General features: G+C 45.8%; 1 protein-coding gene across 7 annotated transcripts in view; it reads right to left on the bottom strand.

The window, feature by feature from the left end:
• GTF2I (general transcription factor IIi) overlaps positions 1 to 23,228 on the bottom strand; it is a 1,662,009-nt gene that overhangs the window by 124,059 nt on the left and 1,514,722 nt on the right. The window lies entirely within an intron of this gene.

The raw sequence follows: 23,228 nt of genomic DNA, 5'->3' as shown, positions 1-23,228 counted from the left end.
GACTTAGAAAAAACAAAATTAATAATGTTACTGTACAATGACTACGAAATGATTTACAATACGCATGCTTCTTGAGCAGCATTTGATTATTTCTTTCTCTATTCCGGTCCAGAGGATACATGTCAGAGACAAATTCAACCGATTCACCTTGGAGAGGACTTAAACAATCAAATTGTCTGACTTACTGGACCTCAATTTTAGTTTATACAGTTCTGGTTGTGTTAATTCAGCCAAGGGGAGCTTTGAGTCTGTTTGTGAGGGAATACAGGGTTGAGTCTCTACGCTGGATGGTAGTCCATAAAATTTCTTGATATGACTCGAGTGCAACCACCCTTTCCTTCCCTCGATCTTCACAGCTGTCCTTGTGGTGAGTAAAACCAACTTCGGTGACTTCCACCTAGGATCCAGTTGAGTCTTCCGGTCAAAATTCCTGACCAACACCAAGTCCCCAGGAACCACGTCATGGGGTTTTACCTCAGTATTGTCGGGAAAAGCTGCGGATACCTGTGAACGACAAGATTGTAGTGCAGACATCAAGGAAGCCAGGTAATCTGTCAGCATATTACAGTCAACATCAGTGATTTTACGAGGTATAGGCGTCCCCCACATATTTGGTGGTCTACCGAAGATCACCTCATACGGGGATAGCCCTGTTCGAGAATGTGCTACCATTCTCATGTAAAAGAGCGCAACTGGTAAGGCTATTATCCAATCGACTCCTTTTTCTCTACATATTTTGGACAATCTAATTTTCAGAGTTTGATTATGACGTTCCACGAGACCTGCCGCCTCAGGATGTCGGACACAATGGAATTTCCATTGGTATCCTAATAGAAGGGAAACGTGTTTCATTAGTTCGGACGAGAACGGCTGGCCGTTATCTGAGTAGACAACACGTGGTAAACCGTACCGTGGGAAGAATTCTCGAACTAACTGTTTGGCAGTAGTCGGGGCAGTGTAATCTGAAACCGGGTATGCTTCTGTCCAACGGGAAAGAGCACAGACAACTACGAGAACATATTTGAATCCTCGACATCGTTCCATCTGGATATAATCCATCTGGAGGACTTCAAAAGCATGATCGGGAGTTTGGAATCCACCCTGTTCTACGGGGATGCTTTTACCTGGATTAAACTGACAACATATCATACAGGTACGAACTTTTTGTTTCGCTGCGGCTCGCAAGTGTTTGTTGAACCAAATGTGTTGAATGCTGTCTAGCATAGCTTTTTCTCCTAGGTGCGCTGGACTATGTATTGTGTTAATGATGACTTGGACCATTGAGTCGGGAAGAAACCATATAGATTTTTCCTTCGTCATCCATCCTTGATCTGTTTGGATCCCTCCTAATTCAGTCCATTTCTTTATTTCGTCTGGTGTAGCATGTGTCTGTATGTCAATTACATCAAGGGCGGGATCCTTAACTGTCATGCAATGTGTTGGTGTCAGGACTATTGTCTTTGTCATGTCAGTTGTGTGAGTCTGATTCTGAGCAGTCTGTTTAGCTGTTCTGTCAGCTAGGTCATTACCCTGAGAAATGATATCGGTAACTTTTGTGTGGGCTTTGCATTTCATAATCGATATTGCAGTAGGTAAATGAATGGCGTCTAATAGAGCTTGAATAAGGGGTCCGTGTTGGATGTGGGCACCGTGAGAAGTTAAATAACCTCTCTCTCGCCACAGTACGCCGAAGTCATGGACGACTCCGAATGCATAACGTGAATCTGTGTATATGTTGACTTTTTTATTTGTGGCTTGAATACAGGCTTGTGTCAGAGCGATGAGCTCTGCTGCTTGAGCTGACAAAGTGTTAATACAATTTGTTTCAATGACTTCAGTGTCTGTTGTGACTGCGTAAGCGGCCACTAACTCTCCTGTACTTGTTCTCATACATGACCCATCTACATATAATGTCAAGTCTGGATCTGACAAAGGGATGTCTGTCAAGTCTTGTCTGGGTTTCGTCGTGATAGTAATGACTTCGACACAATCATGTGCCAATGGATCTGTTCCGCCTACTGGTAACAGTGTGGCAGGATTTAACGTATTACAACGTCTGATTTCTATGTGTGGCTGAAACAATGTTAATTCGTAACCGGTGAGTCTTGCTATGGTCAAGTGTTGTGTTTGTGTGCGGTTCAAAAGAACCTCTACTGCGTGTGGTACTTGTACTGTCAATTGATGTCCTAACACTATGGCATCGCTTTGTCTGATTGCTAAAGCTGTTGCTGCCACTGATTTCAGGCACGCTGGAAGTGCCTGAGCTACTGGATCTAATGTACTAGAGAAATAAGCACATGGTTTATGTGATCCTGCTTGTTCCTGAGTGAGTACTGACAAAGCAGTACCTTCACGTTCTGTAACAAAGAGTGTAAACTGTTTACTGTAACATGGTGTTGCTAGGACAGGTGCTTGGCATAAAGCTTTCTTTAAGCTTTCAAAGGCATGTGTATGTTCTGGAGTCCAAGGGAGGACAGTCGATGTGGCTGCCTCCTGTGTTGTCAACTGGATGAGTGGTTTTGCTAGAAATGCATATTGAGGGATCCACTGCCTACAGTATGAAGTGAGGCCTATAAAAGCCCGCACCTCCTTTTGTGTCTTGGGTGGTGGCATGTTAGCAATTAACTGGATGCGATCGGGTGTAAGCTGCCTTCCCTCCTTGGACAGCGAGTGCCCAAGGTAAACAACTCGCGGGACACAGAATTGCAGCTTAGAAGGGGACACCTTGTGCCCCTTGTCGGCCAGAAATTTTTAAAACCGTCAGTGACGCTATTTCACATTCAGGTTCGCTTCGGGCGGTGATCAGCAGATCATCGACATATTGAAGCAAGGCAGTGTTAACTGGCATGTGGATACTGTCAAGTTCTCGTTTTAATGCTTGGCTATAGATGCTGGGGCTTTCTGTAAATCCTTGAGGTGCGCGTGTGAATTTAAAACTTCGTCCATTTAAACTAAAACCGAAAAGATATTGACTTTCTGGATCAATTGGGACACTAAAGAAAGCATTTTTGAGATCAATTACAGTGAAAAACGTTGCTTCTGAGTCAATAGCTGTGAGTAATGAGGAGATATCTGGGACCACAGGGTATTGTGGTACAATGCATTTATTTAATTCGCGCAGATCAATAACTAATCGGTATACTGGCGGAGCTTTTGGATCCGTTCTTTTAAGAATCGGAATTATCGGGGAATTACATACATTGGAGTCAGTTTCGACAACCACTCCTTGTGCAATGAGCTCGTCAATGATTTGCAGTAAGGCCGTTACAGCATCTGGAGGTAACTTGTATTGTCGCATTCGTGGTAATACCACTCCTGCTTTTAGTGTGACTCGATATGGTGTAATGTTCATGCAACCAACATCAGTGGGGCCTTGTGCCCATAAATGTGTAGGTAAATTCTGCAGTCGGTGATCCATGTCTCTGGATACGTAGTGACCTTTAAAGTCACGTAAAAATAGTCGTACTCCTTCCGGAGAACAACATATTATGGCTCCTAGAGCTTTCAATGTTTTTATACCTAACAAGTTTTCTGGACATGATTTAGTAAGCAATAAATCTGTAGTACGTGTTAACGGACCGACTGTAAGTGGAAGAGGTTGTGTTACGTCATTTATTATAGGTTTTCCTGAGAATCCAAGGGAAATATTTTGTGAGCCTGAGAGGGGTGCCCCTGGAACTTCACTGCGTCTTATAGTTGTTCTGCTTGCCCCTGTATCAAGTAAAAACTTTCTGTCTTCCCCTAATAGTTCACTATGTACATAAGGTCCCTCTTGGTCTACAGGAACCTCAATAAGGGGTAAGCCAACTTCCCTCTCTAGGCTATCTCATGAGTATCGTTGATAATCGGGATAATCTGTTTGTGCGTACTGATACATCTGTTGTGTTGTTGCTTGAGTTGCAGCGACAGGCTGCGCTTGTGGTGGTGCTACGATCTGTTGTGGAGCTGCCTGTTGCGGAGCTAATTGTTGCGGAACTAATCTAGGTTGTGCATTCTGAGGCATTTGTTGTTGATTCTGATCCTGTCTAGGTGGACGTGGTCTCTCATGCGTTCTACCTGTGGCAATATTATGTTTCAGGACTGGACAATCGTGTATATAATGACCTGGTTGTTTACAATAGTTGCATGTCCCTTTCGCAGGACCTGCGGAATCCCCCTTTTGATGACTATCGGCTGGAACTGATTGTGCAACAAGTATTTTCATTTTTGTATCTTTCATACGTCTTTGTTCGTGTTCTTGTTCTTCTCTAATTCTATTGTGGTGATATTGTAACATCTGTAGCATCTGTGATGGGGTATTACCTTGCCAGGTACTTTCGAATTTCAATACTCTATTCTTGACTTGTAGCAGAGAATTTTCAACTAATTTTGTCACAAACAGATGTGGATATGACTCACTACTGGCTTTTATGCCACTATTTATACTAAAACATTTTTCAAATCGGGAATAGAAATCACTAGTGTCTTCATCTGGTTTTTGTTTACAGGCTGAGATTGCACCCCAGTCTTCCTTTTTCGTAGTTAATAAACGTGGCAGTACCTGTATTAGTAATCCTGCTAGTGCTGTAGTCTTTTCCCCAAGCCCTGCTCCTGCAGCTCGGGCCTTTTCTTCGTTTTCTAATGCTGTCCAATCTATTTTTTGGTCTCCCACCTCCCATTCCTTTTCTTTGAGTTTCTCATAAACACCGGCGGGTAATAGGACTTTTAATATTTTCATAATGTCGGGGTAGGTATACTCTCCCATGAGTAACATGTCTTTTATCTCACGGTGGAAACCTGCTGGGTCCTTGTCATGGCTTGGTACTACTTTCTTCATTTCTAATAATTCCAGTTTAGTTATAGGCGTGTATACAAACACGCGTGTAAAATTATCACCGGCACCTCTTATTGGGTGCACTTCGCGTAACGGATTCTGTCTATCTATGTGATACATTTTTCTTCCCATAATGGGAACTGGAACGTGTTCTGGGCATACGAAATATTGGTTTCGGGATTCTAGAATTTCCTTAATCAAATCAGTACCTGACCCTCTCCATATATTTGTGAGTAGTTCTGTCAATATGTCAGGTAAGGGTCCTGGATCGGAGTGTTGGTTTTTATATAATATAAGGAGGTGTTGAATCATGTATATACTAGCTAAACGCTGTTCATATGGGTCTAAATTCAGAAACGTGTGTGCAAGTACATCATCATTGTATTCGCCGGGACTGTCAGCCCATTGTACTGCGGACCTGGCTAATTCTTGTTCGTCCATGGAATCAAGCACGTGGTATCCCCTTCGATCCCGGAGTAATTTATCAGCGGCTTGGAATAAGTGTTCAGGGGGTTTTGTATTTAACATAGGGTTTGGAAGATGTCTATTACATTCTGGACGTATTGGACGTATTGGGTCGTTAAAACCTCTGGTATTATTATGGGATCTTCCTCTACCTAAAAAATTGTAAATTGATATTTGTATAGCGCACTACTCACCCGCAAGGGTCTCAAGGCGCTTGTACGAATACCGCTGTGGAACCCATCCTGGCTTTCCCTGTGAGGCATCCACTCCTGGGCACCCCCAAGGTGGAGGCCAGGCATCCTTAGCGTTGTGGGGGCCGTTGTGGAGATTAAGCAAGCTATTGCCCAGAGTTGCAGAGTGGGACTCCATGATTGGAATGGCACCGAGGCGAGAATTATCGGGTCCGTGGAATTTTTGAGCTCAAGACCCGCTGAGGCGGGGAATTGAACCCTGGTCCCGGGCCAGACCTCTGCATCAGGGTCTGCCGCTCTAATCACTGAGCCACACTTCTCCATACCTACATAAGCTATTGTATCTAATTGGTCTGATTCTTGCTCCCCCTCCTCTCTGTTTAGGTCAGTGGCGTCTACCTCTAATCTTTCTTCGTGTATTCGTTCTACTTCTTTGCGGATCTTTCGGTACATAGCTACTATACATAACTGTTTATCATGTCTTCCGTCTGATATATTCTGGCCCCAAGTGACAAGTTTTTGCATTTCTTCCGGATTTACCCCAGGCCGGTCTTGATTTCTGATTACACAGTTTATGAGGAAACGTAACAGTTGTCCCTGTACCTCCGCTTTCTGGTACTCCATAGCTCTGCTAATACTTTCAGGACCTCGTCCTGACTGGACAAAGTGATATATATTTTCTAAATGTGTAGCCATTCCTGGTAGCTTCGTTAAATATATTGCAGCTCGTCGAATACGTAATGACGACAGCAGCATTTCGTCCCGTTTACCGGGCACAGGATCATATCTACAATCTACTAGAAGTTCCTTGAGCATGTCTGGAGTTGCTAGTTTGGGCGTACGTTGGTGTGCTAATTCTCTAAGGGAAAATTTATTTCCTCTGGGTGGCGTAGAAAAATGTCTGTCGTACCTCCTGTAGCACCGTCTGGGGTGCTGGACGTAAAAGGATTTGTTGAAGGTGAGACAGCAACCGTCGTTGCGGGAAAAGCGGTAGAAACAGATGTGCTTGTCGGAATGTGTGTCAGAGCTTGTTGTTGTGGAGGGACAGACGGAGAATCTTGGCGATGAACATCATCGGCAAGCGGTCTATGTGGTGCGGTATTAGCATACTCGGGAGCTGCGTCATCTAAATAAGAGGAAAGGAAAACATCTTCTGCGGTTCTAGGATGCCCCTTGGGATGTGCTTTTATCGGGAACAATGGAGGTGGCAAGTCTTTTGGTATTTCCGGAGTAGCCTTAGGTAACCCTTCGGCCAGAAGTGGATACATACCATTCATAAGGGCGTTTCTTTGTCTGTCTATTTGTTCTGATTTTACTCGGGTACCTTCCTCAAGTAATAGATTTTCTCGGTTTTTATTGGAATTCTCTCTACCTTTCTCTTCTTGTCTGAGTGCTTTTTCTGTACGTCTATACGATTCTTTACGCCATAATTCAATGGCATCTTTCTGTGACTGTCTGGCTTTCTTTTTCCATAATTCTTCTACTCTCATGATGCAATCTGCATCCCAGGTCCCTGCTGCGGGCCATCTCTGACTCTCTGGTAATTCTTTGGTGTAGTCCACCCATAAATCAAGAAATAATACGGCATCTAGGCCATGCTTATGATACATAAAGTACCCTGGAGTGTCCCTAGGTGGGATGGGAACAGCTTCTTCGAGTACACCTTTTCTAGTTTTGATCTGTCTTAGTTTCGAAAAGAGCGGCATTTTTAGACCTTATTACTAGAACACACTTTATAAAAACACAATAATGAACAGTCATTCACACCACAATATATAGAACGTGTTTAAAACATTTAACACTTAACAATTTTACGAACAATGATAACTAATAGAAAACTAGTTACTGACATAATACTGACACTAGATAATACTTATTTATATTTATTTATATGCAAAACATACTATATATACTGCTAAACAGTACAGATACACTGCTAAAACAGTGCAGACCGGATTTGTGTACCCAAACCCGTCTTGACCGGCACAGACTATGTGCACGTTAAATGCCTCCCCGGTAATGGTACTCACCGGGTAGCTCGGAACGGAAGGCCTCGGAACGGAACTGAAACTGGACTGGACCGGACTCGATTCGACTGGACTCGGAACTTCGGAACCTGGCGGGTCTCTGTATACCTCGGATCTTGCTCTCTCAGCTAGGCTCTGGTCGGGATACTTCGCACTTCTCACCGCCTCGTCTGGGTGTTGATCGCAGCCTCAGTCGTCCCCGCTCGGCCGGAGGGAGATACAGGAAATCCTGCAGATACGCGTTTTTTTTTGTCCGTTCAGCTGTGGCAGGAGACCGGGCCTGCAACGCACCGCCGGCGCGTGAGATGAGAAAGTGTCCCTATTCGGGCGCCAATTTATGTGGTAAATATTTCGTTACCGGTACTATTTTTTATGCGGTAAAGTCTATTAAGAATAACTCAGTAAAATGAGAGGCAGAATCCGTGGTATTAGAGGTTTAAAAAGGCTTTATTCCTATACAAAGGAACACAATTCGAATTGTAGGCGTTCTATTCCATCACCACGAAAGTTCAGGAAGGAAGAGCATATTTTATTGACAGATAGGCAGTTTTATAGAAAATACATTACAGTGAAACAGATGCAAAAAGCGTAACAGCTGATAGTGTAGATAAAAGGTGCATACGTAGCTAATAGAGGCGTATACATGGGCGTAATTTAATAAACGTCATCATATATGATGTCACAAGTGGGTGGATCCATAAGAGAATCTTGCAATGTCAGCAGAAATATTTGGCAGAGATGCGCGCGCAGCCGCATGACGTGTGATTGACGTGCAACTAGAGGGAGAAGGGGACTTGACATTTAGCTCTACATATGGAGACAGAAGTCTGGGGTTATGTCAACCTAATCCCAAATCATTTCTAATATCCTATGTTTAAAGAACTGTGTTATCCAGAAAGAGAGGTCTCTTTAGGATAGAATCTTATTCTATACTGACTATACTGACTGTTTGTGCGTGTACAAGCGTCTAAGTGTCTACACTAGATGCGAGGGGGTAGGAATATTCCATGGTAACAGGGCTATGAATTACTTGCATGAGGACAGCGAGGCCTGGCCCCTTGCACGGTAGCTGGAGGAATGTTTACCTAAACTGCTAGACAGGAATGCATCGGATGAGGGGCGGAGGAGATAATCTTGAAGGTGAAATACAGTTTTTGGCAGGCGACGGGCTGGATCAGGCACCGTTAGCCGCGCAGGGAGTAAGACAAAGTTCATGGTCACAGATGCAGGCTCAGACTGGAGCTTTCAGAGGCAGAAGGCAGGAAAAGGCTTGATGACAGAATTCGGGCCTACTCGCCTGAATCTGTAAAAATGTGGAAAGTGAACCACATAAAGTCGGTGGCCTTTCATACTTAGGAAAGGAATATCTGACCCATTCATGGTGGATCTGAAAGAGGACATGTTGACGGTGGACGCACATATATTTGCGTCTTCAAAACTGGAGCAGGAGGGAACATACATGTACGTATAGCATGTACATGGAGCCGTTGGGGTCTACGATAGGGGACATAACTGATCACAAAATTCATATTTCCTCACTCTAGTGGAGGCTAGGGCATCGGGCCAGTCATCATTGCATATCTGTAATGTCTCTCTCCCAATGTTCTGCAATCACATTAACATATCTGGAGCGTTATTCACAAGCTTTTATATGTAATGCTCCATCGCCCTTTGGCTATGTTCCTCAAGTAGTCTGTCCTCTAAAGGTGAAGATTCTGGCAGAGTTTCTCCTCTGGGTATTGCCGTCCTCAGGGTGTGTCAGCATTATAAATATCAGGACACCTCAGTGGGAGCTAAATTATATGATTATTGTAGGTCTGCTAAAGGTATTATTCCCGTACCCGAGTATATTTCTCTCACTCTTGAGAGACCCAATAGGTCCCACTTGTCAAACCCTTGCCTCTTACACATGTCCCCCAGGAGGTCATAATTCCACAAGTGTGTCGCTAAAGTGATCCCATTTTTCCATTCCAACTTATTGAGTGTAGAGAGCCAGATTTGGATCGACAGTGCTGTCGGCCCTACCAGCGAGCTGTTTCTTGGTGTGGTATAAAGCGCGCGTTGCTATCCGCCAGGCTGTAGAACCAAGCGATCCATGCGATAGGCTGGTTCCGTCATAGGTTAATGTCCCCATTGATTGATCACTATCAATTGCGCCGCACGATAGTAGGCTTGAATGTTGTGAAGTGCGATTTCACCATCGTACCATCCCAGGGTTAGCTAGTTAAGGGCGATTCTGGGGGCACCCCCATCCCACAGTAGGGCTCTGACCTCACCCTGTATGGGTAAGTTATCCGGTACCTGGTTCGGTGTGTTCTGTAAGACATACAGGAAGCGCGGCAGCAACACCATTTTAAAGAGTGACGCTCTGCCTAGTAGTAGAGAGGGAGTGAACGCTAGTGTTACACATTCCCTTTCAGCCGATTTAGTAGGGAGTTAAGATTTTTATTAGTAAACAGATCTTGGTTCGTAATGACAAAGATTTCTAAGTATCTTAATACCTCCGTTACCACCTGTGCCTCACAATCCTTTGACAATCGCGGAGCTGCTCCTTATAAGACGAAGACCACCAATTTAGACCAGTTTATTGTATATCCAGAATATCTCTGGAATGTGGCGAAAAGTTTTAAAACCTAGAACTGGAGGACTGGGGTGACGTTACATAGTACATAGAGAGGAGTGTCATCTGCATTTAGTGATATTTTGTCTTCCCAATATGCTGTCCAGCGGAGGCCACAGAACAGTAGGTCACCTCAGTTCAAGGCCGCCAATGGCTGAAGCACTAGTGCAAAAAGTAGAGGTGAAAGAGGGCAGCCTTGCCTGGTTCCTCGCTGGAGAGGAAAGATACGTGACACTCTACCATTCACCACCACCTGTGCCAGTGGGGCCGTGTATAGGAGGCGGATCCAGGCCAAGAACCGAGGTCCCACGCACAGATGTTCAAAAACTGCAACTAGGTATGAACACTCGATTGTGTCGTAGGCCATACGGGCGTTGAGAGATAGAACTACTGCAATCTCTCAGATTATATTTGTGCGTCCTATACCCCATTGAGGGTAGTAGATTAAGTGCCGTGCTGTGGCCTGGCATTTACCCGGATTGATCCGGGTGTACTAGTTTGGCAATGATCGAGATAAGACAGGGGCTAGAAGTTTAGAAAGGATCTTTGCCTTAGCGTTAGGCAAGGATATGGGTCAATACGATCCACATTGGTCAACCGGTTTTCCTTCCTTATGGATTACTATTATCAAGGCGAGCCGCTGGTCTCTGGGTAGAATACCAGTCTCTCTTCTCTCTTAATACATCTTGAGCAGGTGGGGTACTGTATGTGTCGCCGTGATTTTATATAATTCTATTGGTATCCCATTGGGATCCAGTGCCTTCTCCGATGTATCTGCTTGCATCACCTCCTCGCACGTCAGGTCACTATCTAAGATTTGTGTGTCTGAAGGTGTGAGTGTAGGGAGGGGTCTGTCTCAAAGGAGATGCAGAGCGTCTTGTGTGGTGTTTGTCGCCTCCAAAGTATAGGTACGCTAGTAGTGGGCTGCAAACGCATCTGCTATGTCTTGGGGATCTGTGAGGCTTTCACCATCTGTTGGTTGGATGCAGCCACCCAACAGCTGGCTCGCTCTTGTTTGTCGAGCCACGTGAGGAGCTTTCCTGCTTTGTCTCCTTGCTCATATACTCAGTGCAGGGTCATTTTATTTGCGGCCCTGGCCGCTTCTGTTCTTAGGTCTTTATATTCTTGTTGCTTGAGGCTCAATGAATGTCTCGTATCCTAATCGTTTAGTCTTATCAATCGTGCTTCAAAGTCTAGGATGTTGCGTTATAACATCTCTAACTCTTTCCTCTGGTCTTTTCTACGTCCCACCATCAAAGAGAGGGCTTGTCCCCTTATTACTGATTTCTATGCCTCCCAAAGTGTCCCCGCTGAAGCCACAGAGTTTTCATTTTCCCTGAAGTATTGGTCCGTTGCCCTAGTAAGGTCTTCCCTAATCTATGGGATTTTAATGTATGATGAGTTGACGGGAATTGCTGGCGTGTTGCTTGACAATAGTATATCATGCCCAAATTGGGGAGTGATTCAATATTCCCCCATGGAGATGTCTTGCGTCTCTAAAACCGGGAAGTTGAGATGAAAATGAAACTAAAAAGTCTATTTGTGAGAGGCTACGGTGCATACTGGAGTGGAATGTGAATTCCTGAGTGGTAGGGTTAAATGTTCTCCAAGTGTCGACCAGACCCAGGGCGCCGAGGTACTCGGCCAAGCGTGTTTGTGTCGCATGTGTCCCTCTCACAGGCAGTCGGTACACTGCATCATTTAATGTCATATTGAAATCTCTACCTAGGAGGTGGTGTCCTAATGGCAGTTCCAGTGTGAGTGTCCCTAAATCTGAAGGTGTCGCATTATGGAGTACCAGTGGGACATACAGCAAGAGTATATTAATCGTTCCCCCCCCCCCCCCCATCTCCCCGAGAGTGCTGAGTATCTACCTGCCTTGTCCGCCCATATTTTCTCTATTATAAATGGGAATCGCTTCTTACGGAGTATCCCAGCACCTCTGGACTCCGAGGTGAATCACACATGGATGATCATTTTATAGCCCCAATGGTCTAGGGCCTGCAAGATTTGCCCAAGAGATGGGTTTCCTGCAGGAGGACCACATTTGGATAGTGTTGCTTTAGGAATTTGAGTACAATGCCACGTTTAATTTTGTCCCCCAGGCTATTCACATTCCACGTCACTAGACGGATCTCAGGGATATTCTTCTTAGTCATAGGTAATAGAGACTACAAAGTAAGTTTCTTGGGTTCCTGGGATGATTAGCCCTATTCACATTGGCGTGTGGTCCTCTGGATGTGCGGTTCTAATGTGCGTGGTGAATTTTAAGTTGTGATATTCTATCCTGGTGTATCGTGAACAGTGTAAAGTATAAACTCAAAGAGATGACTAAAACCCATTCTGACCCCTTCCCCTTGGACAATCCTCCCACCCCGCATCCCTGCCTGACAGGGGACCCATTATTGCCCACCTCCCCAACTTAGAAATATTTAGGGCACATGGGCCCCCTGGAATCCCAGCCCCCTACCCCGAAAAAGAGAATCTTCTGTCCTCCCCGACCAATATAGTCATAGAGCAGAATAGTAGTTATGTGGGTCTTGAGCCACATGGCTATCGCTGCTACCCGATCTCTAGATTAGCCAGTTGTCAATCCCCTTTTGTGGAAACTAGTACCTACTGCTCAGGCCTGTGAGGCAGTCTAATCATATAGAGCACTGCTAAGAGTGTTCTTTGGCATAAAGGCCCAAGTCTATTCTGGACCTTAGTTCCTTCTGTGACTTGTGGAGGAGTCCTCCCCTTGTGCCAGTTCCACTGCGGCGCGTTTCCAGATGGGGCTGATGTTCGTCTTCGCCGTTTCCCTCATTCCGACTCGGATGGGGAGCCACCAAACGTATGCCATCAATCGAGCCAAGTCAACGCTGCCTCTGGTGAATCAAAGAGCCATGTTTTGCGACTGTCCTCAATATGCAATTTCGATGGAAAGATCATAGAGTATTTCACTCTTTGCCCTTGTTTAACAGTAAGGAAGCTGTGCCTCTGTCTTTGCACCTTCAGGGTAAAGTCTGGAAAGAAGGTTATTTAGGCACTTTCATAGTGTACTGGTAGGGCAGATCGGGCCGTCTGCAATACCACGTCCCGGTCTCTGAAAATGAGGGTGAGGATAGGCTTGAGCGGTGAGCGGGCCGAGGTCTTCCTCCCGGCACTCTACGTGCTCTCTCCACCAAAAAGAATTTTGATAGACCGCGGGGTTGTAGATGCTTAAGGATGAGATTCTCCACAAACAGATCTGTGGCAGGCCCCTCTGCCCATTCAGGGACCACCAAAATGTGAACATTATTATGCCTTGATCTGCCCTCGTAATCTTCAAGTCTTGCCGTTGGTGCTTTGAGTTTGCTCACTTGGTCTTGGTGTCTTGAAGAAGAGTTGCCGTTGTGTCCTCAACTTCCTGAATTCTACGCCCATATTACAGATGTCGGCAGGTATCAGGGACACTTTCGTTCTGACATGTTCTAAATTTCCCCCCAAGGCTGTTCGGACCCCTGATATTGCCGCCATTATGTCATTAAGTGACAAGGTGTCTTCTTCAGATGGCTGAAGGGCTGCTGCTTTCTCCAAACCCCTGGGGAGGGTAAACGTGTCCAGCTTTGTCTGGTGTGTTCCTTATTTGACCCCCCCGTCATGTCCTCCTGGCAGTAAAGCGCTTGCTGGGAGGGAGGGGCGAGCACCTGGGTACTACCTGCTGCCTGCCTCAAAGGACAAGATGCTCCTGTGCGGCCTGTCTGGTTTCTCCCGGTCTTCCCGGAGCCTCCCAACAGAAAAACACTATGGGAGTCAGTCTCGGGGTCCTTTAAGGCCCAGTGATTTACGTTTCGGTAAGCCGGGCAGTAATTGAGGCTATTCGCCTCCCCTGCTCAGTGCACCGCATTACTGATCTCAAGATTCTGGTGCTCTTCTCTGTTGCCCAATAGTGGACTTCTGTTGCTCTTTTACATGTAGGAGTCGTGGGCTGGAGTCACCCCTGGATCTTCTGCCGATCGTCACCAGCCTTGATATCACCCAGCCACCGTCTCTCCCCTTTTCGGGAACGAAGGGGGAGGAGCGAGCTATCCACTCACCGTGCCCTTTTCGCTCAGTAGTCTCAATCTTGGTCCTTCACCTACTTCGGGTAGTTGGTCGAGGAGACCGCCGTGGAAGCTACTTACAGTTGGTTCTTTCAGCCATTGTGCTCTGCGGTGTCTAGTTCAGGTTCGGTAAAGCAGTGCCCCCCTGCCAACACTGGAACTCCGGGAGCCTCTCAGGCCCGGCTGCCTCGCCTCTTGCTGCTCACGTCATCAGGCCATTGCGTGTCACAGCAGTGACTCACTCCAGGCCGGGGCTCCACCGTCGATCATAGGCCGCACCTACGTCATCTCGCCTGGCAGTCGCCTTATGCCACAGTAAAACAACCACCTTTAGGGCTCATAGGTCGTACACTCAGATGGCTCAACGTATCTTTCCTCTCCAGCGAGTACTGGGTCTAGGAAACGTCAATCTTTACTGTCGGTTGGCCACGCCACCCTCTCTTTGTACTTTTATTGAATAATTGATGGCATTCGGCGTTTTAGAAAACCAAAGCTACCTCTAGGCAGACCTAAAGATTATCTAAATGCAGCTCACACTGTCTGCATAAGAGAAATGAAGGAGGAAAACAGTTATAGGGAAGAAATAGCTGAGGGAACAACGAAAGGCAAACTAATCATATTCCCTCTATTCTGTTCATTACAACACAAATAGATAAGCTTTTGGGGCTGGAAGACTTCCTATGCTATAAATAAAATCTGCTGAGCTCTATGATAAAACAGATGGTTTCAGAACCCCTTTCACAGATCCATGTAGCTAGCAGGAGTGAAAGGACCCAACTGTGGGGGTTGTAGTCTTTCACTCCTGAAGTCCTGGGGCCCAAACTACTATGGGTCCTGAGTAACTGGGCCAAGTACTATCCCTTCAACACTTGACTCTCAGTGGTAGCGCAGGTAAAGCAGTCCAAGGCTTCTGAGAGGAGGTTGCTGGGGACGCAGGGAGACATAGAGGTAGATGCCCCCAACTCAAAACTCAACTTAAAACACGCACAGAAACCAAAATAAATGAATGTCAAGCCACATTCTTGCTTTTATGAAAAAGTTGTATTTATATACAAACACAAAGTAACAAACTAGCACACAACTAATAATGTGGCCTGAGTACGCATCAGAAGCCTGCCAGTAAGCAGAAGTCTGGATGCAACAATGAGGTGGCAGACATCCATGGTAGTCCTCTAATCTTGTGGAAAGTCTTCCTGAGTCTGGTGGCTAGTCTCAGCTGCTCCCGGAATCGTGTGATGCGGGTCATAACCTGCTATGCCGCTCGCAGGTGACGGCCATCCTCTTCATCACAGCCCCCTCCTGGCAACAGGGGTTGTGAACGGCGCACACCGGATGACGGCCCGTTTTGGGTCACAACAATGTACCTTGGCGATGGCCCACTTTCTTGTCACAGGACTGTACCAGGGTAGCGGACCTTATCTTCACTGTGCGCCCACCTAACCACGTGTCTTGTGACATCACAAATAAGGCGGTGGCCAATTCACACAGCACCGCACAGGCAACAGCCTGCTTCTTGCCACAGAGCTCTGGTCCTTATCTTCACAACAGGCCCCACCTGGCAACGGGGATTGTGAACAGCAGTACTCGGGCTGACAGCCCATTCAGTGCAACTGTCCTCAAAGCGGACCCAGAATCTTGCACTAAGCTTCAGGGATCCGCTCAACAGGATCTCCACAGAATCTCTCTTCCCTCCAGGTGATCTCCTCCTCATTGGGTCCTCTAGTCCTGGTAGACATGCTGGTGCTTTACAATGAGTGTTCTCCTGGGCGATGTACCATCACCCAGCTGTGAGAATGGCATGCCTCAGTCCCCAGTTCTGGTCACTACAGGCATAAGCTGTGCTGAGCTTCTCCCTCAAATGTACTGCTCCAGTTTGCTAATCGCGGGAGGCTCACGCTCCTCTTTTTATAGTCCAATTCCAGATACAGGTATGATTTAGTGTCTGAGACTTTGAAGCTAGTGATGTGGGAGTGGCCCTTTTTGAGGTGCTCACTCCTCTGTCCTGTCCTTTGACGAGGAAGTAGTCTGTCACAGGAGGAGTGACTCCAAAGGTGATAGCCCAACACAATGACAAGAAACATTCAAAGAAGTACTTCTGCGTGCCTCTAAGTAGTGTTGTGCAGTTACTCATTGACCTTGTTCCACCCAGGTAGTGAAGGGGGGAGGAAAGAGTGTTACATTTTTAGTAGTTATTAAATTTCATTTAAATACATTTTGTGTTTTTTAGTTCCATAGCAGGTTGTGGGTTTGTAGTGGAATAGGGTGGGAAATAATGTAATTATAATAAATTAATGATTATTTTTTATTTAATAATATGTATTTAATTGATATTTAATTGTGTTAATTGTACTTTTAGTTTTTGGGGAAATCTTATGAGTGGGTTTTGAGGTATATACGGGGAAATGGTGGGAAGTAATATATTTTTAATTAATTAGTTAATTAATAATAATTAATTGATAATTATGTTAATTGCCAAAATATTTTAGGTGCGGGTTGTGGGATTATATGGGTAAAGGGTGAGAAATAATTTATTTTTAATTAATATTTAGTTGATAATATTAAGTTAATTGTGTAGTTGCTTTTTAGGTGCGTGTTGTGGGATTATAGGGATAATGGGTGTGAAATAATTTATTTTTAATAAATAATTACTTGATAATTAATATTGATTAACTGATAATTATTATGTTAATTGTTTATTTACATGTGTTTGTTAGGTGTGAGTTTATGGGGTTAAATACTATTATTTAATTGTGTAATTCATGTTTTTAAAGTTTAATTATTGATGCGGGTTGTGGAGATTATAGGGGTAAAGGGTAGGAAATCAATTATATTTAATGATTCTCATTTGTTATCTAATCAATAATAATTGTTTAATTGATAATTATGTTAATTGTGCAAATAAAGTAATTTTATTTAGATTTTAGATGTGGATTGTGGGTTTGGAGGGGTATGGGGTGGGAAATATATTAATTTTAAGCAATTAATTAATATTAATAATAATTTAATAATTATGTTAATTGTGTGTTGTGTGCTTTGTTGAGATTTATTGTGATATGTTTTTATTTGTTACATTTTTTAATATTAAATATATTTCTATTTTATTTTTCAACATATTTAAAACAAAATTATTAGCTTTGTTTTTAAAATAATTTAATTTTTTTAATTTTTAATGTTGAACAGACAGGAGTGTGAATAGTAAATTGTACCCTTCCGCAATTCAACACTTTCTCTGCTGCTGTAATGAATGAAGTTTGAATAGTAAATGTTACCCCTCCGCTATCCAACACATTCCCTACTGTTGCAATCATTGGGGTGAGAATAGTCAAGTTTACCCCTCCGCAATCCAACACTTTCCTTACTGTTGTACTGACTGGAGTGGGAATAGTAAATTTTAGCCCTCCGCTATCCAACACATTCCCATGTGTTGCAATCATTGGGGTGGGAATAGTAAAGTATACCCCTCTGCAATGCAACACTTTTCTTACTGTTGTACTGACTGGAGTGGGAATAGTAAATGTTACCCCTCTGCTATCCAACACTTTACCTACTGTTACACTCATTTGGGTAGGAATAGTAAATTTGACCCCTTCACAATCTAACACTTTCCCTACTGTTGTAGTGATTGGAGTGAGAATAGTAAATTTATCCCTTCGCGCTCCAAAAGTTTTTCTACTGCTGTACTGACTGGAATGGGCAAATTAATATTACTTATCCACAATCCAACGCTTTTACCAGTGTTGCATTTATTGGAGGGAGATTTGTAAATTTTAACCAGTTTTTTAAAAAAAAATTTTTAAGGAAATTTCATTTATTTATTCAGGAACATCATATGACATGCATTAGACACCATGCATATAAACAGCATATGAATATAAAAATGAAGAGTGTGCACTCTCTAGTACACAGGTAGTGGTGCTCCTTTCCTGCTGAAAGGAAAATAACTGTTACAGACAATATCTTATAACTGTACATTAAATTGTAACATTCCTTAAAGGTCACTGACTGTGATGGTATTTCCTTTTTACTAATGAGATCTTCTTAATAACTCCCCTCACCCACCAAAGAGTTAACTAACTGGGCAACATCAATCACTTTTGTTTATGGTGAAGTTAGGGCACATCTTCCTATTGTTAGAGTTTATTGTTCACACTGAGCACTCTTTGGTGTAATGTACAGGATTACTACAGGAAGCTCTGGGCTCCACCCAAACCCCTTCTGCATCAGCAACACAGACCCCCTTGCCAGTTTTTTTTTTACAGAGTTTTATATAGCGCAAACTTGACCCGAAGGTATCGGGTATCAGACCGCTTTACATAGCACCAGTTGCGTTACATGACGGCACATGTTTGCCCCTGTGCATATAATTGGCGTGGCATGATTAATTGTCTGATAGTGCTACAGGTGCATTGGTTGTATCTCTATTCTGTTTGTCCCATCCACAGGCTTTGAAGGCCTCCATTAATATATCCTAGGACATAGCAATGGGTATTTTTCGCAGCCCCCGTTTTGCTTCTCTCCAAATCTCCCCGCTTTCGGCCAAACCCCAGTGTTCTACTTCCTCCCTCCACGTAGCGAGTGTTGGTGGCCTTATTGCTTTCTATCGTCTAGTTATTAGACGCTTCGCAAGTATAAGCGATAGATCTGCGTATCAAGCCTGTACTTTATATCCCTTGGTGTGTGGTTAAAGCCCCAACAGACAGCTCTTTGCTGTGTTCCATGGTTGCCCGCCTACCAATTCTTTTAGTGTGTGCGCTATTTGTGTCCAATATGAAGACAGTGTGGGGCAGGCCCACATCATATGGACGAAGTCTGCATCTGCCTCTACACACCGGGGACAGTTCGCTGCATTTTGTGCAAGCGGTGTGGTGTGAGGGATGCTCGTTGTGTGATCATATATTGGATGAATTTAAAGCGTGCGTTGTGTCAGACTGCTTTTGGGTAGGCAAGAAGGGACTCCCACTCTTTGTCCGTTAGGGCCTCTCCCAAGTGTGTATCCCACTTCATACGCAGCATGGTGAGGGTCGAGGGCACCGTTGCCCTTATGTTTATGAAGAGCCATTTTGTTAAGTGTCTCCCTATCCCCATCAAATGTTACATGTGTACTAGGTCATTCGTTGCAGGTTCCTGTCCCTGGGGGGCCCAGGTCCTCCTGAAGTAATGGGTCATGCTAGCATGCTGTAGAAATAGCGTGTTGGGCAGCCCTTGGGTATGAAGGAAGTCTGTGTGCGACAGTAGGGGCCGACCCCAAACAATGCTCCGACTGTTGCCACCTCTCTCTTTCCCATGCAACCAGCTGGTGCCGTGATGTGACTTCCGCGGGGATAGGGAGTCCTAGCAGTGGGATATTAGACGCATAGGATAACAGTGGTGCGGTGTGTTTTAGCACTTGCTGCCAAAAGTGTAGTGCCACTTGTACTAATGGTTATGATGCGCACTCAGTCGGCCTCCTAATGTGTAGTAAAGAGTGCAACGCCCTTCGTGCAATCAATCTGGGTGTGGATGCAATCTTGTGTAGGTTGCATCCCACCAACCAGCATGAAAGTCATTGCAATTGGCTTGCTATGCAGTAAGCCCTGAAGTCCGGGGCCCCCATACGCCCGGAATTGGTCGGCAGCTGAAGTTTTCTTTAGGCTGACCCTGCGCCTCCCTGTGCCCCATACTAGTTCTATCAGGAAGTAGTTCAGTAGTTTGAAGACTTTAGGAGGGATTACTATTGGTAGTGTAGTAAAGTAATATAGCAGCAGGGGTAACATAACCATTTTCGCTATTGCCAAGCGGCCGGCAACAGAGAGCGGGACAGTGAGAGTGATCCAGAATGCTGTCTGAGACCGCAGCAAAGCAATCGTGCTCTGCACGTTTCCATACAGTGTGTCTTGTTGGGTTCTGTATATCTGCCCCGCACCGCTACAAATGTTCTGGGCAACTACTAGTTCTTCCTCTCTGAAATGAACTGTGCTGGGTGAGCTGTCATCCCTAAAGGGGAAGGCAAGGGATTTATCAAAGTTTATTGCTAGGCCAGACAGCGCGCTAAATTGGGTGAATAATGGCGCTATAGAGTGGAATCCGCAGTGCAGATCTTTAACGCACAAGTTACTTACTTGTGTAACGATATATCTGTAAGAGACATTAGTTAGTGATAGATTCCTTACTTTAGAATATCCCCAGGCGTCAGACTGGATCCAGAATGTTTTTGTCAGCAGTACCCAGCAGTACCCTTGCGTCGGTAGGCGTCGTCGTGCGGCTCCGTGTATGTCGTTGGCGTCGTAGTCGCCGAGATGACGTCGGCGGAGCTACTCAGACGTGCCCACGCGCGCTGACGTCAGTTCTGTACACGACTTTCCGCGCCAGGAACGCAGAGCCATGCCAGAGACCGACTACTGGTGCATTAAAACTAGGGCCCTGAAAGGGATGACCTCAACCATAGAGACCAGTTCGCAGAACGGGAAGGATGGGTGGGCGGTAAGGAATTTATCACTAACTAATGTCTCTTACAGATATATCGTTAGTGATAGATTCCTTACCTTAGAATACATACCTAAGTAATACCAACCCCGGTGGTGGGTCTGCGAAGTGAGATTACACCAGAAAGTCAAGGAGAACCGAACGGCCAAAGAAGCCGTCTCTCCGGACTTGACTGTTAAGGCAATAGAGCGTAGTGAAAGTGTGCAGAGAGGCCCACGTGGTCACCTGACAGATGTCATACAGTGGGACACCGCGTCCCAATGCTGTAGTAGCTGCCGTCACCATGGCCGAATGGGCGCGCAACCCTACCACAGGCTCCTTTGTAGCCAAAGAGTAACAGGCTGGAATACACAAGACAACCCAGCGGGTTGTTAGTGATAGATTCCTTACCTTAGAATATCCCCAGGCGTCAGACTGGATCCAGAAAGTTTCGCTTAACAGTACCCTTGCGCGTCAGTAGGTGGCGTTGTGCGGCTCCACGTCCGTCACTGACGTCGTAAGCGCCGAGATGACGCCACGAAGAGTACTTAGGCACCACCCATGCGCCGAGATGACGTCAGTTCTGTACACGACTTTCCGCGTCAGGAACGCAGAGCCATGCAAGATACTGACCATTGGTGCAGAAAACTAGGGCTCAAAGAGGGATGACCTTAACCCTAGTAACCAGTTCCCAGAACGGGTAGGATGGGTGGGGCGGTAAGGAATCTATCACTAACTAATGTCTCTTACAGATATATCGTTACACAAGTAGTAACTTGTACATCTGAAAGAGACACGTTAGTGATAGATTCCTTACCTTAGAATAGATACCCCAGCAATACCAACCCCGGTGGTGGGTCTGCGAACAAGATTACACCAGAAAGTCACGGAGCACGGAACGGCCAAAGAAGCCGTCCCTCCGGACTTGACTGTCAAGGCAGTAGTGCTTGGTAAATGTGTGCAGCAAGGCCCACGTAGCTGCCTGACAAATGCCCTGCAAGGGAATGCCGTGTCCCAAGGCAGTAGTGGCTGCCATTGCCCTGGTAGAATGGGCACGCAGCCCCATAGGAGGCTCCTTCTTAGCCAACGAGTAACAGGCCTTGATGCACAGAACGACCAACCGAGAGATGGTCCACTTGTGCACGGCCCGACCTTTTTTGGCGCCCACATAGCCTACAAAGAGTTGGGCATCCACCCTGAACCGCTGTGTGCGCTTCAGATAGAACGAGAGCGCACGTTTCGGGTCCAGACGGTGGAGCCTCTCCTCCTCTTTTGAAGGATGTGGAGGTGGAAAGAAGGTGGGCAAAGTGATAGTCTGCCCGATGTGGAAGGGCGTAATAACCTTCGGCAAGAAAGAAGGACGGGTCCTTAAAACCACCTTGTCCGAATGAACAGAAAGGAAAGGAGGCTTGGAAGAAAGGGCCTGGAGCTCACTCACTCTTCTGGCAGAGGTGGTAGCAACCAGGAAAGCAGTCTTTAAGGTGAGAAGATGCAAAGGATAGTTGTGAAGCGGCTCAAAGGGAGCGCACATCAAGTCAGTCAACACAAGGTTCAAGTCCCACTGGGGCATTACGAACGGAGCTGGAGGGAACACGTGTGTAATGCCTTTCAGGAAACGGTTAACAACCGGAGACTTAAAAAGAGAAGGCTGATCAGGAAGCCAGAGAAAGGCAGAGATGGCAGGAAGAGAACCTTTGATAGAGCCCAGAGCAGAGTCCTGCCGGGCCAAGGAAAGCAGGAACAGAAGAAATTCCGAAAGAGTGGCAGAAAGGGGATCCACAGCCTTCGCTGTGCACCATGCCACAAATATGTTCCACCAACAGGCATATACCGTTTTAGTGGAGGGACGCCTGGCTGCCAAATTGACATCACAGACTTCGGGAGGAAGATCGAAAGCTGTCAACTGTCGCCGCTCAATCTCCACGCAGGGAGGTGGAGGCTGGACAGGTTCGGGTGGAGGACCGTCCCCTGCTGCTGCTACAGAAGAAGAGGCAGTCGGATCGGGGAATCGATCGCCATGCCGAGTAGCTCGGGATACCAGTATCTTCATGCCCAATCCGGAGCCACAAGGATGACTTGGGCCCGGTCGCGCCTGATGTTCTTCAGCACTCTGGCCAGAAGGGGTATAGGCAGAAAGGCGTACAACAGACCGCAACTCCACTCGCGACGAAAAGCGTCGCCGAGCGAGTGCAACCTTGGAAATTCCAGCGCGCAGAACTGATGACATTGTGCGTTCTCTGCGGTGGCGAATAGATCCAACCAAGGCTCTCCCCACTCCTTTCGCCAAGTCGGAGTTCAGACGCCATTCGAGGTCCATCAAGCACCGGCGGCTGAGTTCGTCCGCCCTGGAGTTCAGAGAACCAGCCAGATGTTGAACCACCAAGGTAATGCCTTGACGTTCCAGCCACGTCCAGAGGCGCAGAGCCTCCTGACATAGGGTCCATGACCCCACCCCACCCTGTTTGTTGCAATACCACATGTCGATAGTGTTGTCCATGAACACCTGCACCACACTCCCCTGGACAGAGGGAAGGAATGCCTTCAGTGCAAGACGGATTCCCCGCAGCTCCAAGAAGTTGATATGGAGCCGGGACTCTTTCGGAGACC

This window comes from Triturus cristatus, chromosome 3_2 (genome assembly GCF_964204655.1).
Source record: "Triturus cristatus chromosome 3_2, aTriCri1.1, whole genome shotgun sequence".
NCBI lineage: Eukaryota > Metazoa > Chordata > Amphibia > Caudata > Salamandridae > Triturus > Triturus cristatus.
The sequence above is the reverse complement of the archived record's forward strand: the minus strand, read 5'-3'. Positions and strand labels throughout refer to the sequence as shown.